This window comes from Rana temporaria, chromosome 11 (assembly GCF_905171775.1).
Source record: "Rana temporaria chromosome 11, aRanTem1.1, whole genome shotgun sequence".
NCBI classification, from domain to species: Eukaryota; Metazoa; Chordata; class Amphibia; order Anura; family Ranidae; genus Rana; species Rana temporaria.
In genome coordinates this window covers 15,212,015-15,230,133 of record NC_053499.1, presented here as the reverse complement: position 1 = coordinate 15,230,133, position 18,119 = coordinate 15,212,015, and positions in this window count along the sequence as shown.

Genomic DNA, 18,119 nt, shown 5'->3' with positions numbered 1-18,119 from the left:
TCTTTGACAGAAGGTTGTTCTCAAGAGTTCGTCCAGATATAAATATTTCATGTTTTGATGTTGAAGGTCACACTGCTGCGGGTTCTTATTATTTATAATATGCAGGGGCGGACTGAGCATTCGGGCACTGGGGCATTGCCCGAGGGCCCCATGCCACTAGGGGGCCCCATCAGGGTTGCCAGCCTCAGTAAAACCAGGGACAATATGTAAAAAATCTGTGTTTTTTTTTACATCTGCCCTTAAATGTCCCTTACTGACATCCTTTTGGTCTAAATATCCCAAGATTATAGCTGCCCCGCCTCTCCAGTACCTTCTCAGTGTGTGTATGTATACTGTGTGTGTGTGTGTGTGTGTGTGTGTACTGTGTGTATTCTGTGTGTATGTATACTGTGTATGTATAGTGTGTGTGTGTGTGTGTGTGTGTGTGTATGTACTGTGTGTATTCTGTGTGTATGTATACTGTGTATGTATACTGTGTGTTTGTGTATGTATACTGTGTGTGTATACTGTGTGTGTATAATGTGTATGTATACTGTGTGTGTGTGTGTGTGTACTGTGTGTATTCTGTGTGTATGTATACTGTGTATGTATAGTGTGTGTGTATGTACTGTGTGTATTCTGTGTGTATACTGTGTGTGTATACTGTGTGTGTATGTGTATGTATACTGTATGTGTGTGTGTGTGTGCGTGTATATACAGTACTGTGTTGCCCCATAATCTATTGCCTGGGGCCCCCATAATCATCTATTGCCTGGGGGCCCCATAATCTCCTATTGCCTGGGGGCCCCATAATCTCCTATTGCCTGGGGGCCCCATAATCTCCTATTGCCCGGGGGCCCCATGAGTTGTCAGTCCGCCCCTGATACTATGTAATGTAAGCTATATACCGTATTTTTCGGGGTATTGCTCACTGTATAGCGTGCACCCCTAATTTTGACCCGTTTTTCCTGTAAAAACACATTTTATTACATTTTACTACTTACAGTTTTGGTGTCTTGCCCGGCGTCCATCGGCGGCCTCGTCCAGTCCGGCGTCCGTCTGCGGCCTCGGTGGTGTCCTCCCGGCTTCTCCCGCGCTGTCTTCATGTCGAATCCCCGCTTCCCGCACTCAGTTTGAAGCCTCCGCCGACGTATACCGAGCGCAGTACACTCGGGTATTTTTTCGGCCAGGCTCGGCTTCTCACGCACAAACGTCACAGAGCGTGACTACAGTAGGTGCCGCCGATTTTGTATATCCAGCGCAATGGGATGGCGCTGGATATCGCCGCTGTGAGGCTGCGCTTCTCGCGCTCGCCTCCCCCCACGAGATGCAGCGCATCCATAGGAATGTATTGCGGGCAGCGAGCGGGAGGAACAACAGAGCTCGGCGCTGGCTCCCACAACAATAAAAAACAACTTTATTTTGCTTACCCCATTGATTTCTCTGAAAATTGTGAAATCTGCAAACTTTTTTGCTGGGATTTCAAGAAAATAAAAAAAGCCAAAATCCAAGAGTGATATAAACAATAGATTAACCTCATCCTCGCTGAGCATACTCATATATACGGCGTGGCATCGTGGTACCCCCACCAGGGTGATGTTGACGCAGGATTCTCAGCCAGGCAGGTTGAGGTAGAAGTCAGCGATGGGAGGTTACTCCCCACGGGTCAAGTCCTGGGGAAAAAAGTGTGGTAACTCCCACCCAAGATCCACTCCCCCACCAGAAAAAAAAAAATGATACGTTCATATGCATAATTACTAAACCGCATGTTTTTTTGTTTTTTCGATCCACTGTAACTTTAAGCAAGTTCTTCCTAAATTCCACGATAACTTGCGGCAGACCTCCACAATGTCTCCTGGGAACAATGACAAAAGCTCCCAGGAGACATTGCGGCATCGAGGAAGTGACGGAATACCCGCACACTACCCGATAAATCCATTTACAGGAAGCGGCCAGTAACATAAAGGATTACTAAGGTTAGCCTGCCCCTGACTCAAGCTGGGCATCGCCGCTTAGTGAAGGATTGTCTCGGGCGGCTCGGCTGCTCTAGTCCTGCAAAGGGAACTGCGTTCCTGCTGTGAAAAAAGTGCAGGAACTCCGTTCCCACGCGTTCCCGCAGGACTTGAGCCCTGTTACTCCCACTGTTATGATGATGTCACAACACAGCAATTAACGTGATGTCATTTCCACAACAGTGCTTGTATGGGAGAAAATACGCAGTTCCATAAATCTAACACGGTGAGCCACAGTTACTGGCCTTTCCATTTCATTGGCCATAAAATAAAAATCGCAGAAAATAAAATGTGCTTTTCTTCTAAATAAAAAAAAAAAAAAAAAAGAACAGAGAAAGCAAAAAAGGAAATAAAATCACTAAAAGAAGCCTAAGATTACATCAAAGGACCCGTTAACATTTGTTTTTATTCCACATACACTGCAGATAAGAAACCTTCTGCTTTTTTTTCATGTTGCAGAAGTAACATTTGGATATGATGTACTGAGAAATCTACAGTTTATGTTTCCCAAATCCCTGCACAAATAAAAATAAAACAACCTTCCCCGACACACACATTGAAAAATCAATTATACATTTTTTAAAAGTTATGGCGCTACTATATTGATAACGGTGTCAAATCCAATTTGTTATTATCACAAAGCTAAAAATTTTAAAAGCATCAAAATAAATAATGCTAATTAAACATAAAAGAGAAAGATAGATATACAGATAGATAGATAGACATATAGATAGATAGATAGATAGATAGATAGATAGATAGATAGATAGATAGATAGATAGATAGATAGATAGACATATAGACAGATAGACAGATAGATAGATAGATAGATAGATAGATAGATAGATAGATAGATAGATAGATAGATAGATAGATAGATAGATAGATGCCATTATCAACTGCTGTTTGAATTAAAATGTTGTACTGAAGTCTACACTGAATTGACGGTTATGTCAAAGCATTAGGGGCCAGATTCACGTAGGGGAGCGGCGGCGTAACGTATCGTAGATACGTTACACCGCCGCAAGTTTTCATCGCAAGTGCCTAAATTCACAAAGCACTTGCAATGAAAACCTACGCTGGCGGCCTCCGGCGTAAGCCCGCGTAATTTAAATGGGCGTGTGCCATTTAAATTAGGCGCGCTCCCGCGCCGGACCTACTGCGCATGCTCCGTTTCGAAATTCCCGCCGTGCTATGCGCGAAGTGACGTCATTTTTTCGAATGGCGACGTGCGTAGCGTACTTCCGTGTTCCCCGACGTCTTACGCAAACGACGTGAATTTTTAAATTTCGGCGCGGGAATGACGGCCATACTTTGTACAGCACATACGTGTACTGTGTAAAGTTAGGGCACCCAAAACGACGACTAAATTTGCGACGGGAAACTAGACTAGCGGCGACGTAGCGAACGCGAAAAACCGTCGTGGATCGCCGTAACTCCTAATTTGCATACCCAACGCTGGTTTACGACGCAAACTCCCCCCAGCGGCGGCCGCGGTACTGCATCCTAAGATCCGACAGTGTAAAACAATTACACCTGTCGGATCTTAGGGTTATCTATGCGTAACTGATTCTATGAATCAGTCGCATAGATACTCTGAGGCCTCGTACACACGACAGAGTTTCTCGGCAGAATTCAGCGAGAAATTCGGTCAGAGCCAGATTCTGCCGAGAAACTCTGTCGTCTGTACACTTTTGGCCCGATGGAGCCGCCGAGGAACTCGTCGAGAAAATAGAGAACATGTTCTCTATTTTCTCGTTGTTCTATGGGAGCTCTCGGCCCGCCGAGCTCCTCGGCGGCTTCAGGGCTGAACTCGCCGAGGAACTCGACGTGTTTGGCACGTCGAGTTCCTCGGCCGTGTGTACGAGGCCTGAGAGATACGACGGAGTATCTGAGATACTCCGTCGTATCTCCTTTGTGAATCTGGCCGATAGATAGATAGATAGATAGATAGATAGATAGACAGACAGACAGACAGAGAGATAGAGAGATAGACAGACAGACAGACAGACAGACAGACAGACAGATAGATAGATAGATAGATAGATAGATAGATAGATAGATAGATAGATAGATAGATAGATAGACAGACAGATAGATAGATAGATAGATAGATAGACATATAGATAGATAGATAGATAGACAGACAGACAGACAGACAGACAGACAGACAGACAGACAGACAGACAGATAGATAGATAGATAGATAGATAGATAGACATATAGATAGATAGAGAGAGAGATAGATAGATAGATAGATAGATAGATAGATAGACAGACAGACAGACAGACAGACAGACAGATAGATAGATAGATAGATAGATAGATAGATAGATAGATAGATAGATAGATAGATAGATAGATGGATGCCATTATCAACTGCTGTTTGAACTAAAATGTTGTACTGAAGTCTACACTGAATTGACGGTTATGTCAAAGCATTAGATCTCCACACAGACTTGCTCTTAAACTGACAGTAAATTGCAACACTAAATAGGAAAATATAGAGAAATTCTCCTGTTAGGATAAGGACAGCGCTCTCATATGCACCAATAATTTATGTGTGTGTAGGAGAATCCGGCTAACAGACACGCATCTCCGCACAAGCACACCAGTGTGTGTACAAAGAGGGACTTGCATTGACGCATGCGTGGGCGTGCGCCAATGCGCAATTGTCAGTTAAAGCGACGCAGTGCCGGAAGCTGAAATTTCACCTGGGCAGGAAGGGGGTATATGTGCCCAGTAAGCAAGTGGTTAATAATCGATGCTTTTTTAATTTTTTTTTATTCAACTGATAAACTGTCAGCTGGATTGATTAGCCACCACATAGACATTACATGCTTGTTCCATGCTGGGAACACGCCATTCTCTCTTTTTTTTTTTTTGCCTACCACCTGCCACACAATTAAAAAGACCAATGCTTTGGCCACAACAAGTTCAATTAACCACCATCTGGACACCTCTCGGGGCGATTACAGTTGAAAAACGTATGCAGGCACAAACATTTCCCAGTACAGACTGAAAATAAGACAATCAGTCTCTTCTACTGTACACATCGAAGAATTTTTTTTTTTGTCTATATCTTGACTCAATCCATCGTTATGGACTATCATTACACCCTAAAAACACTTCTTCTGAATGACCCGTGTAAGTTATTTAAAGATGTTTGCAGAATAACTCACAGTGACTCATCTTGAAAGCCTGGGGGAATCTATGTGGTTATGCTTCTTGAGGTTAATGAAGCTATAATGCAAGCATAAATATATACTCAGTGGGGTCATTGAGGAATAGAAGGAGAATAAGTTGATCATTTAAGTACTGTTCGATCAGAGCTAAGCACTAAGCAGAATGAGATAAATGAAATTTAGTAAATGTACTGGGAAAGAAAAAATGAAAAATATAATTTAGTTTTCATTTTGCTGTCTGAAGATATATATGCATAGTCTGGGCAAATGCGATTAAAGGGAAAGTAGATCTATTTTCAATTTTTTCAACTTGAGATAGATATGGCCTTTCTGTGAGGATGATCAGGGCCGTTTGAAGGAATTTGGGGGCCCCAAGCAAAATGGGGGCCCCCAAGCACGCCCCCCCCGCACGCAAAGCCTACGTTAGCGCTTCTGTCATGATCGCTACTGTGCCGGGCGGGCGGCGAGGCATGGTCGTCCCCCAGTTGGCTCTGGGTGGAATCGAACCCAGGACCTCTCCATTGCTGGTCCAGGTCTTTGCCTCTGAGCCACTGCTCAGTGATACTCTTCTTGCTGTCCGTCGGAGCCTGGTTCTGAACTCGTGCTACTTTGGACCAATCAGTGGCCTGAGCGGCCTATTTAAACCAGCCCCTTCCTCCTTGCAAATTGCTGGTTCGTTGTCAGTGTTTGGAGTGTTTGCTACTGGAAACCTTATCTGTGGATATCCTGTTTACCTGACCTTTGGCTTGCTCTCTGGATTGCTGCTCTCCTCAACCCTGTGACCCCGGCTTGAACTTTGGACTATCTGACTTCTCTAACCCTGACCTTGGCTTTGAACTTCGGATACCCTAATTGCTCCAACCCCCTCGGCTTGTTCTCTGGATTATTCTTCAGTCTTGTTCCTGTTTGAGCACCTTCTGTTTGGACTATTTCCTGTGTGCTTCTGAACAGCCTCCAGTGAGCTTCGGCTATCCAGTTCCCGGTCCACCTTGGATTCCCTCCTGCCACTGGACCCGGTGCCTCTTGGTGCGTCCTTCCTTCTGTCTCAAACCCCAGCGGGTGGATCGCATCGAGTCGCAAAGGTGAGCCGCCCTTGGCATCTCGGCCTCGGTAAGTAACGTTCCTGACAGCTACACTACTTTTTTACATGTTCTTACTCCTCCCCTCCTCCCTAGTCCCTGTGTTTTTCTATTCTCACCTCCCCTTCTTTCCTGTAGGCTGCCGCTGTAGCGTGGCCGAGCTCCTCTTCCTCCTGTCAGTCCGGTGTTCTATCATTATGGGTCTCCAGTCCCCTAACAGATAGTGCCCGGGCCGGGTACCGCGTGGTACAGGAGATTCAGTGTGCACTTCCTGTCAGTCCGGCCGGGGAACAGGAAACTGAATCTCCTGTACCATGCGCGGTACCCTGCCGGACTGACAGGACTCCAGGAGGAAGAAAGAGGAGCTCGGCCACGCTACAGCCTGGGAAGGGGAAGTTGGGGGCCCCAGGCCAGCTCGGGGCCCCAAGCAATTGTTTGTTTTGCCTGTCCTGTAGCGACGGGGCTGAGGATGATGCTACATTATATGGCAACATATTTGTGGGCACCTGGTCAGTGTCGGGACATGGTCATCTAGAGCCCAGGGTGAACATACCAAACTGTTTCTCCCCCACCCCCCTAAGATCCTAGGGTCACAGGCACCTGGGTGCAGAAATATTTCTGGCGCCCCCACATGGGCGTCGTCATTTTACTAACTCCTCCGCTTTACAAATGTTTCTATGGCAATGACTCAACCACAGAGATGCTCCCCTCACAAAGTCTTCATTACCCTGGGATCCTTACATGATCTCTTAACAATAAACAAAATACAGGCAGAGAAGCAGAGTACTTTATTGGGAGCTGGAGGGGGAGCCTCTGTGATGGACACAGAGAGGGCTTCTGTTAGAGAGTCTGTTGGATGTTCGGCGCCCCCACCTCTGCAGGCGCCTGGGTGCAATGCACCCTGTGCACCCTGCCTAGGATCGGCCCTGTGTACTGTGTATGAGCATTATCATAGGTGTGCATAGTCTATTGCATTAGGGTAGGGTGACCAGACGTATCCCCGGTTTCCAGGGACAGTCCCCAGATTGAGGACACTCAAATAATAATAATTTGTGTATATATATATATATATATATATATATATATATATATATATATATATATATATATATATATATATATATATATATAGGGCCCGGAGGTCCCCAGGGCCCCAGATATAAAGGCCCCCCCGCTTCTCAATTTGCGGCAGCACCCCCCCCTCCCCCGGCTCTCTGCTCCAGGGGGCCCATGCCCCCTCTGTCTTTTCCATGTGTCGCAAGCAAGTCCAAACATTCTGAACAGATGATAATATATTTAGATACGAGAACTGTTTCCATGGTGTTCATTGAGCCTCGAGAGTTCAGGAACACTATTGTTGACAGGTCCTTGACAAAAATTAATACATTAATAAGTTTTGCTATTATTATTTTTTTATTTTTTTTTATTTAGTAGAATTTATACCTGAGCTAATATAATTGCCTCGAATCTCATTATTCATTTGATGCTTGAAATAATACCACATGCAGTGAGAATCCACCTGTGGACAATGCGACAGCCTCCCCAGCCTCCCCACTGTAGATGAAATCCCCCCAGCTTACATCTATCCTTTTCTGTTAATACAAAATCAGTTCATCTTCTGATTAGTAAAACCAACAATGGCCCGGATTCAGAGAGCAATTTCTTACTTGCGCCGGCGTAACGAATGCTCCTGATTCAGGAACCTTGTTACGCCGACTGCAGCCTAAGATATGCGTGGCATAAGGCTCTTATGCCCGCATATCTTAGGCTGCATTCTTGCGATGGCCGCTAGGTGGCGTTCCCGTTGTGCTCAGCGTATAGTATGCAAATTGCATACTAACGCCGATTCACAACGTTACGCGAGCCCTGCGTACGCAGTTTACGTCGTTTGCGTACGGCGGTTTTCGCGTAAGGCTGCCCCTGCTTTTAGCAGGGGCAGCCAATGTTACGTATACCCGTCGTTCCCGCGTTGCGAAATTTGAACTTTACGTAGTTTGCGTAAGTGAATCGTGAATGGCGCTGGACGCCATTCACGTTCACTTTGAAGCAAATGACGTCCTTGCGACGTCATTTGCCGCAATGCACGCCGGGAAAGTTTCCCGACGGAGCATGCGCTCTACGATCGACGTGGGAACGTGCCTAATTTAAATGATTCCCGCCCCCTACGGGATCATTTAAATTGCGCGCGCTTACGCCGGGCATTTTGCCGGAGCGCCCACGCAATTTACGGAGCTACTGCTCCGTGAATCGCGGGTAGCGCAGAAAATTTGCAGGGGGCGCAGGGCAAAAACATTGCCCTGCGCCTCCGCAAAAAAAGCGCAAATGTACCTGAATCTACCCCAATGTGTTATGTGTTTTTTTGTTCGTGGTTTGTTATTTAATTTTTTTTTTTCTTTTAACCTAACTCTGTAACCTGCTTAAATGATTGTAAAGCCTTACAAATTTCGGCAAAGCTTTGTAAGAACGTTTATTGATATGGAAATGTTCCCTCCTTCTATCTGTTGTTCTGTGCATCTGCCTTAGTTTGTCTTCTGGGAACAGAAAGAAAAGGATTTACAAAAAAAAAGTGATTGAATGAAATCATTTCCTTTGGCAGAACCAACTGTAAAATTTTGCCAAAATTGACCTCCTTTTAGTGGTTTTCTAAGCATCTGAGCACATTCTAAATGGACATTCTAGTGTTGCCAAAGCAATTACTATTATTAATGTTCTCACATAAAATAATTACTTGATTTGTAGACCGCAAAATCAAGATAGGATAACTATAGCCTAGATTGCAGCATTTACTTGTCAGGCCCTATGCCCGTCTAATACTGGGCAAGCATAACAATGTCCCATCCCCCTTAGTTGTAGAGAAACCAAAACCCAAACCAAAATAATATATCGACGTGATTTGCAGACTTTTCTGCTTAAAACGCAAAATATTGCAGTCCTGAAATCCTTAACCGCTTGCCGACCGCTGCATGACTATTTACGTCAGCAGAATGGCACGATTGCGCACATGGGGCCAGATTCAGAAAGATCAGCCGATCTTTCTGCTGGCGTAACGTAACTCATTTACGTTATGCCGCCGCAAGTTTTTCAGGCAAGTGCTGTATTCACAAAGCACTTGCCTGAAAAAGTTGCGGCGGCGTAGCGTAAATCCACCCGGCGGAATTCAAATTCGGCGGGTAGGGGGCGTGTATCATTTAAATGATGCGCGTCCCCGCACCGAACGAACTGCGCACGCGCCAGCCGCGACTGAATCCCAGTGCGCATGCTCCAAATGACGTCGGCAACTCGTCATGCTTCCATCGTGAACGTAAATTACGTCCAGCCGTATTCGCGAACGACTTACGCAAACGACGCGCGGGAACGACGGCCATACTTAACATAGGATGTTACCCCTCATATAGCAGGGTACATACGCCGGAAAAAGCCGAACGCAAAAGACGTAAAAAAAAAAGGGCGGACGCTCGTTTCTGAATCGGCGTAACTCCTCATTTGCATATTCCTCACGTAAACAAACGGAAGCGCCACCTAGCGGCCAGCATGAGATTGCAGCCTAAGATCTGAGGGTGTAAGTCACTTACACCTGTCGGATCTTAGGCCCCGTACAGACGAGTGGACAGTCTGATGAAAACGGTCCGCCGGATCGTTTTCATCGGACATGTCCGCTCGGAGATTTATGTCTGATGGTTGTACACACCATCAAACAGAAATCCGCGCGGACAGGATACGCAGTGACGTGGCCGCGCCGTCGCGGCGATGTGCACGACCATGGAAGGTCAATGCTTCCACGCATGCGTCGAATCACTTCGACGCATGCAAGGGCTTTCGGCCGAGCGGACATGTCCGGTGAGTCATACAGACGACCGAACATATCCGACGGACAGGCTTTCAGCGGACATGTTTCTTAGCATGCTACGAAACATGTCCGCTGGAAACCTGTCCGATCCGCCGGGAATCCGGTCCGGTCGCCCGTACAGACGACCGAACATGTCTGCTGAAACTGGTCCGCAGACCAGTTTCAGCAGACATGTTCGGTCGTGTGTACGAGGCCTTAGGGATATCTATGCGTAACCTGATTCTATGAATACTCCGGCGTACTTTCAAATTTGCCGCGTCGTATCTCAGGAGATACGCCGGCGTATCTCTTTTCTGAATCCGGCCCATGGACGTACCTGTACGCCCCTTTTAAATCGCGACATTGCGGGCATGCGCACGCCCGCGGCGAGCTACATGACCGGGTGCCTGTTATCGTGTCATGGAGCTGCAGAACAGGGAGATGCCTATGTAAACAAGGCACTTCCCTGTTCTGCCTAGTGACAGGACACGGATCTACTGCTCCCTGTCATCTGGAGCAGGGATCACTGTTGTGTCACAGGTAGCCCAGCCCCCACACAGTTAGAATCACTCCATAAGACACACTTAACCCCTTCCTCGCCCCCCTATTGGTTAACCCCTTCCCTGCCAGTGTCATTTACACAGTAATCAGTGCATTTTTATAGCACTGATCGCTGTATAAATGACAATGGTCCCAAAATAGCGTCAAAAGTGTCCGATGTGTCCGCCATAATGTCGCAGTCACGATAAAAATTGCAGATCACCACCATTACTGGTAAAATGCCATAAAACTATCCCCTATTTTGTAGATGCTACGGCCCGGATTCAGAAAGGACTTACGACGGCGTATCTCCAGATACGCCATCGTAAGTCCAAAATGTGCGCGGTCGTATCTTTCCGCGTATTCAGGAACTGAGATATGCCTGAATTTTGCAAGATACGACCGATGTAAGTCTCCTTACGCCGTCGTATCTTGGGTGCATGTTTTCTGCCCCTTTTCAACAGGGGCATGTAATTACAATTCTTGATCTAATATTTCACAGCAGGTCCCATTTGGTGAATGTTGGGCCGTGAATATGCATACCAAGTTCACGGCCAACGCCCTTCGGACCAAAATCCACGGAAAAGTTGGTTGGAAGTCTGATCGTGTTTTTGATGCTTAACTCTTCCCTACTCTATGTTGCGTAATTATTTGCTTGTATTCGGCACACCCCGTCTGAATGGACTTTTCTACAGTTGGACACATCAGTGTCATATACAGTACATGCGGACTATTTACTTTTTGTATTTGCTGCTAGAGCAGTTTTTTTCTCATCTACCTCAGAAAGCATTGTCATGCAATTGTCATTGTCATGGGGACAATTCTTAATTGCAAATGGAACTCGGAGGACTGCTGTGAAGCAGGTTATGTTAAGCGCCAGCCTTTCTTTGGGTCTCCAAGCTCACATAACCATTACATGCTTGCTGGTGTACTAATAAAGTCATAAAAAGGCCAGCTTTCCCCTAGAACAATTTAATTTTCTCCATGTTTCTTGGGAAAACTTTCCCAAACAATGTTGCTCCAGCTTTACTCTCTTCCGCTGACTAAAGATGGAGGCACACACCGTTTAATTGCCAAGCCCTGGCGTAATGGGGAATTCATCAGCTGGCAGCGGGAGAGGGGGGGAGAATCCAAAATTCGCTGTGAGTGGGATCCCTCCGGAGCATCAGACAAGAGAATTGGGGTTAGCATTAGTTGCTCTTAAGCAAGAGAACATCCTTTTTATCTTATTTTTCCTCCTTTGATCCAGATGGTAAAGAGTAAGAAAAAAACAGTCTATAATGGTGCTTCTCTCTACATCATGGATGGATGATTGGAAACCCCAGGCAAATAAAATACAAAAAGTGCTGATTTCTTTTCGAGAAACAGAAAAAACAAAAGTGAAGCTTCTTGCTTTAAAGTGGTTGTAAAGCTTTGGGCCGGATTCAGAAAGAGATACGACGGCGTATTTCCTGACACGCCGTCGTATCTCTGAGTTCCGTATACGGTCGTATCTATTCATAGAATCAGGTTACGCATAGATATCCCTAAGATCCGACAGGTGTAAGTGTCTTACACCGTCGGATCTTAAGCTGTAATTCCAGGCCGGCCGCTAGGTGGCGCTTCCGTATTCTTACGCGACGAATATGCAAATGAGGAGTTCCGCCAATTCAGAAACAAACGAACGCCCGGCGCTTTTTTTTTACGCCGTTTGCGGTCGGCTTTTTCCGGCGTATAGTTACCCCTGCTATATGAGGGGTAGCTAATGTTAAGTATGGCCGTCGTTCCCGCGCCGAGTTTTGAAATGTTTACGTTGTTTGCGTAAGTCGTTCGCGAATACGGATGGATGTAATTTACGTTCACGACGAAAGCAATGACGTCCTTGTGACGTCATTTAGAGCAATGCACACTGGGAGATTTTACGGACGGCGCATGCGCCGTTCAAGTAAAATGTAAAAAACGCGGGGTCAAGGGAAATTTAGATAAAACACGCCCCCTACATCCCTATTTGAATTATGCGGCCTTACGCCGCAACACATACGCTACGCCGCTCTAACTAAGGGGGCAAGTTCTTTGTGAATAAAGAACTTGCGCCCAAAGTTAGAGCGGCGTAACGTATCGGAGATACGTTAGGCGGGCCGGACAGATACGCCAATGTATCTGAATCTGGCCCTTTGTGTTTTTTTCACCTTAATGCATCCTATGCACCTTGCACTGTCCGCCCCCCCTGAGCCCCCGTTTCACTTACCCGAGCCCCGAACTTCCGAAGGGGATGATCCTCGCTCTCCACATGGCTGATCGGCTCTTCATTGGATAGATTGACAGCAGCGCAGCCATTGGCTCCAGCTGCTGTCAATCAAATCCAATGACGTGGCCGTCAGGGGGTGGGGCCGAGTCATACAATCGGCAGCTATGGACGTTGAGTGTATGAGATGGGAGCGCGCCCGCAAGGTAACCCCCTCGGGAGAGAGCTTCCCAGAGGGGATTAGCTCTTGCGAGGAGGAGCCACGAGAGCCCCCAGAAGAGGACGACCTGGGCCACTCTGTGCAAAATTTGCTACTTTAGTGTCACTTTAAAGTGCACCTATTATTTTGGTAAGAATTATAAGTCGATATGTAAGATGGGTAATTAAGGTAAGCACCATGTTTTCATTTTAACTATGAAGAGTGTAGCCCTTTGTCCTAAACAGAGGCTACTTTGTCAATTTAGTGTTTGGCTGGGCTGTAGTTAGCTCAGACTGGGCACTTGTAGGCTGCATTAATGGGCGCTGGTGAGGCTACATTTGATGGGCGCTAGTGTGGCTGCATTGATGGGTGCTGGTGAGGCTGCATTTGATGGGCGCTGGTGAGGCTGCATTTGATGGGCTCTGGTGAGGCTGCATTCATTAAAAAGGTGGTGTTTGCTTGGGCAGGGAAAATGGGGTGGAGTTGGGGGGTGGAGTCAGGGATGGAGCCAAGGGGGGCGGCAAAATTAGGTTTTGCCTTGGGTGTCAAAATCCTTGCACCAGCCCTGCCGCCATGCAACCATACGCAACACACTGATTGTGGCACAGTTGTGTGGCATTTAAAGGGCTACATTTAGACAGTAAGGACACAATATAGTGTCTCCTCACCGCCTGTGGATTACCCTTCAGTGGGCACGGCCAGAGATGTATCTTGGTCTAGGCCTAGGGCGGCACTTTGCGGGGGGCGGCCGCGTTTCGCACCCCCCCGCACGAAAAAAAAACCCAAACGTCTTTCCTAATACAGAGGCAGCCACCCGCAGAGATTGCTTGCCGCGGAGCTGCCGCCGCCGCACGGCACATGTGAATGAGCCCTTAAAAAATGATACAGTAATTTCCCTTTAAGCTAGTCCATTATCCTTAGCAGGACAACTTATCTTCAACACAATAAAGAAGTCATTTTTTCTTACCTACACATTAGCTATTCAATATGTGAGCCATTTTCTTTTATTTTTATATCGCTTGGCACTTACCTATATATATATTTTATCTGTTTATATTTTGGATTCTGGCAGAAAGAAAACAATGAAGCCCCTATATATCAAATATATTCTGCTTTTTGGAATAAAAAAAAAAAATGCATTCTGACATTCTTGGCAAGTCTAATAAATTCTCGGAGGAATACAATTGGGCCTGCGTTTTAATAATCATGGCGTTCGATGAAAGAATGAGTACTGCGAGCAACACTGAAGGAAATGATAATGAAAAGCAATAAAAAATGTCCATCAGTTTAATCTCAGATGCATTTGTTGTACTTGCGGAAGTATAAAAAAAAAAGGAAAGAAAGAAAGGGAGAAAGAGAAGGAGAGACGGAGCTTTTGGTGAAAATCCAAGCTCACTGTAATGTTTTCTTCGAAGTCGCAGGACGGCGGCCATCATATTTTTTCCTTCAAAGGTAACTAATTTAAAATAACGGATTCCTATACCAGAGGGAAACGCTTTTGCTGGACTGACCCAATATCCCTGCTATTGATTTTGCTTCGCGTTTATTTCTGTTTAATTTTAAAAGGCTATTGGGAACGACAGAAATGGAATTTAATGAAATAAGATGGACGTACGGGGAAAAATATAGCAAACAGGCCTTATTTTTCAGGGAAAATCGTTTTCTTAGGATAATGATGGTGAAATATTACTGAGAAGAGTGGGTAGCTATTGTTATACCGGGTAAGCAGGACTTATTGCGAGGCTCATGGTAAAGCTGCTGTGGATGCAGTCGATTGGACTCTGGGGAAACATTGTCTTGGGCCCCCTCCCTATCATTACACAGGACCCCTCCCCCATACTACCCCCATCATTACACAAGATCCCCTTCTCCATGCAACCCCCATCCTTACATACAGGACCCCCTCCCCCATCAATACACAATACCCCATCCCCTATCTTTACATGGGAACTCTCCCCCCCTACCCACCATTATTACACAGGACCCCCCCTCTCCCATACTACGCCCATCATTACACAAGATCCCCTCCTCCATGCAACCCCCATCCTTACACACAGGACCCCCTCCCCCATCATTACACAATACCCCCTCCCCCATCTTTACACGGGAACTCTCCCCCCCCTACCCACCATTATTACACAGGATCCCCCCCCCCCTCTCCGATACTACCCCCATCATTACACAGGACCCTCCTACCCCATCATTACACATGTCCCCTCCCCCATACTACCCCCCATTATTTCACAGGGCCCCCCTCTCCCATACTACCCCCATCCTTACACAGGACCCCCTTCACCCATCATTACACAGGACCCTCCTCCCCCATCATTACACCGCCTATTATTACACAGGGCCCCCCTACTACCCCCATCCTTACACAGGACCCCTCTCCCATCATTACACCCACCTTCCCCATCATTACACAGGTCCTCTTCCCATACTACCCCCTATTATTACACAGGGCCCCCCTCTCCCATACTACCCCCATCCTTACACATGACCCCCTCCCCCTTCATTACACAAGACCCCCTCCCCCTTCATTACACAGGACCCCTCCACCCATACTACCCCCCATTATTACACAGGATCCCCCCTCTCCCATACTACCCCCATCATTACACAAGATCCACTCCTCCATACTACCCCATCCTTACACGGGTCCCTCCTCCCCCATTATTACACAAGATCCCCACCCCCATCATTACACCCCTCTCCCCCATGCTACCCCACATTATTTCACAGGACCCCCTATCTCATACTATCCCCATCATTACACAGGACCCCCCTCCCCATACTACCCCTATTATTACACAGGACCCCCCTCTCCCATACTACCCTCATTGTTACACAAGACCCCCTCCCCACCATTACACAGGACCCCTCCCCCCATACTACCCCCCCATTATTACACAAGACCCCCCTCTCCCATACTACCCCATCATTAAAGTGGAGGTTCACCCGAAAAGTTAATTTTTAACCTTAGATTGATGCTCATTCTGTCTAGGGGAATCGGGTAGTTTTTTTTAAAATCAAAGCAGTACTAACCGTTTTAGAGAACGATCTTCTCCGCCGCTTCTGGGTATGGGCTGCGGGACTGGGCGTTCCTATTTGATTGACAGGCTTCCGACAGGCTTCCGACGGTCGCATCTATCACGTCACGATTTTCCGAAAGTAGCCGAACGTCGGTGCGCAGGCGCCGTATAGAGCCGCACCGATGTTCGGCTTCTTTCGGCTACTCGTGACGCGATGTATGCGACCGTCGGAAGCCTGTCGGAAGCCTGTCAATCAAATAGGAACGCCCAGTCCCGAAGACCAAACCCGGAAGCGGCGGAGAAGATCGCTCTCTAAAACGGTAAGTACTGCTTCAATTTTAAAAAAACTACCCGATTCCCCTTGACAAAATGAGCATCAATCTAAGGTTAAAACATTTTTTTTGGGTGAACTCCCGCTTTAAACAGGAGCCCCCTTCCCCATACTTTCCCCATCATTACACAAGATCCCCTCCTCCATACTACCCCCATCCTTACACAGGACCCTCTTCCCCCATCATTACACAAGACCCCTCCCCCCATACTCCCCCATTATTACACAGGACCCCCCATCCTTATACATGACCCTCCTCCTTATACAGGACCCTCCTCCCCCATCATTACACAAGACCCCTCCCCCCATACTCTACCATTATTACACAGGACCCCCTATCCCATGCTACCCCCATCATTACACAAGACCCCCCCCCTTCCCATACTACCCCCATCATTAGACAGTGCCCCCTCCCCTTACAACCCCATCATTATAAAGGACCCCCTTCCCCCACATTACTTCTATCATTACACAGGATCCCCTCCACAGACCCCTGCATTGCTCTCTGGCTAAAAAGTTGGACATGGAGAGGGAGAGGGGTCAGTGTGACTGTGGCTGGGACTGACAGACACTCTCCCCGGACAAGGTTTACTTTACCAAGCTGGCCAATCACCTCAGACATAATGCCCAACCAATCACCAGTGCCCCCAACATTCAATTCCACCATCATCTCCTGGGTAAGAGCCAAATTCATTTATCAACTATTTGCGGGCAGCGCAGGCTCAAGAGGCAGCTGCCCCTTTTACCCTGCGTTAAAGATGGCCCTGGATGTGGTGAGTTGCACTGACTCTTCAGTCACTGCCAACCCACCTAGCTGCAGCTGCCCCATTCACAAGCCCTTCAGGCTAACTCTTCATACCAGTCCTCCAGACTGACTCTTCACCAGCCCACCCGGTTGACTCTCACCAACCCACCCAGGTGACTCTTCAGGATATCTCCCAGGGAAGGATGAAGACTTAAACACTCCACTGTCTTCAGGGAGACTGGCTACATGTGGCAGTCTCCCCCCTTGTTAGTCCCCAGCAGTCCTGATCTGCTTGCTTGGTCCTTTTTTGCTCCTGTGCCTCCAGGAAGGGCTTACTCCGTGTGTTATGGTAGAATCATCCCACCACCTGACCCTCTGTCCAAAGCAGAACACCTCACCCCGGACTAGGGGGCACCCCTGAAGGCCACTGACAGCCTCTTCAGCACTGTATCTCCATCTTCCACCCGACTTCCACTGCTGGCATGGCTATTTATGAGGTAAGCTCGGCCCTTTTCCAGCCCATCACTAGGGATTGGCTGAGGCCTCATAAATATTCCAGGCAGCTCCTCCTAACCTCCTACTAGCTCTATAACAGTCTCCAATGTCCCAGAAACAGGAAGAGACACCAGAAGAGCTGTCAGGATGAGTGATCCAGCCCTGAGTCACTGAACCTTGACCCAGATTACACAGTTTAGGCTTAGCTCTGAGCTAAACTAAATTTACCTACTCTAATGCCGCGTACACACACTCCGAATTTCCGACAACAAATGTTGGATGGGAGCTTGTGTAGGCTCCATCGTGTGTAGGCTCCATCTGACATTTGCTGTCTGAATTTCTGACAACAAAAATTTGAGAGATGATTCTCAAATTTTCCGACAACAAAAGTAGTTGTCGGAAATTGTGAGCGCATGTACACAATTACGACGCACAAAATTACATGCATTCTCGGAATCAAGCAGAAGAGCTG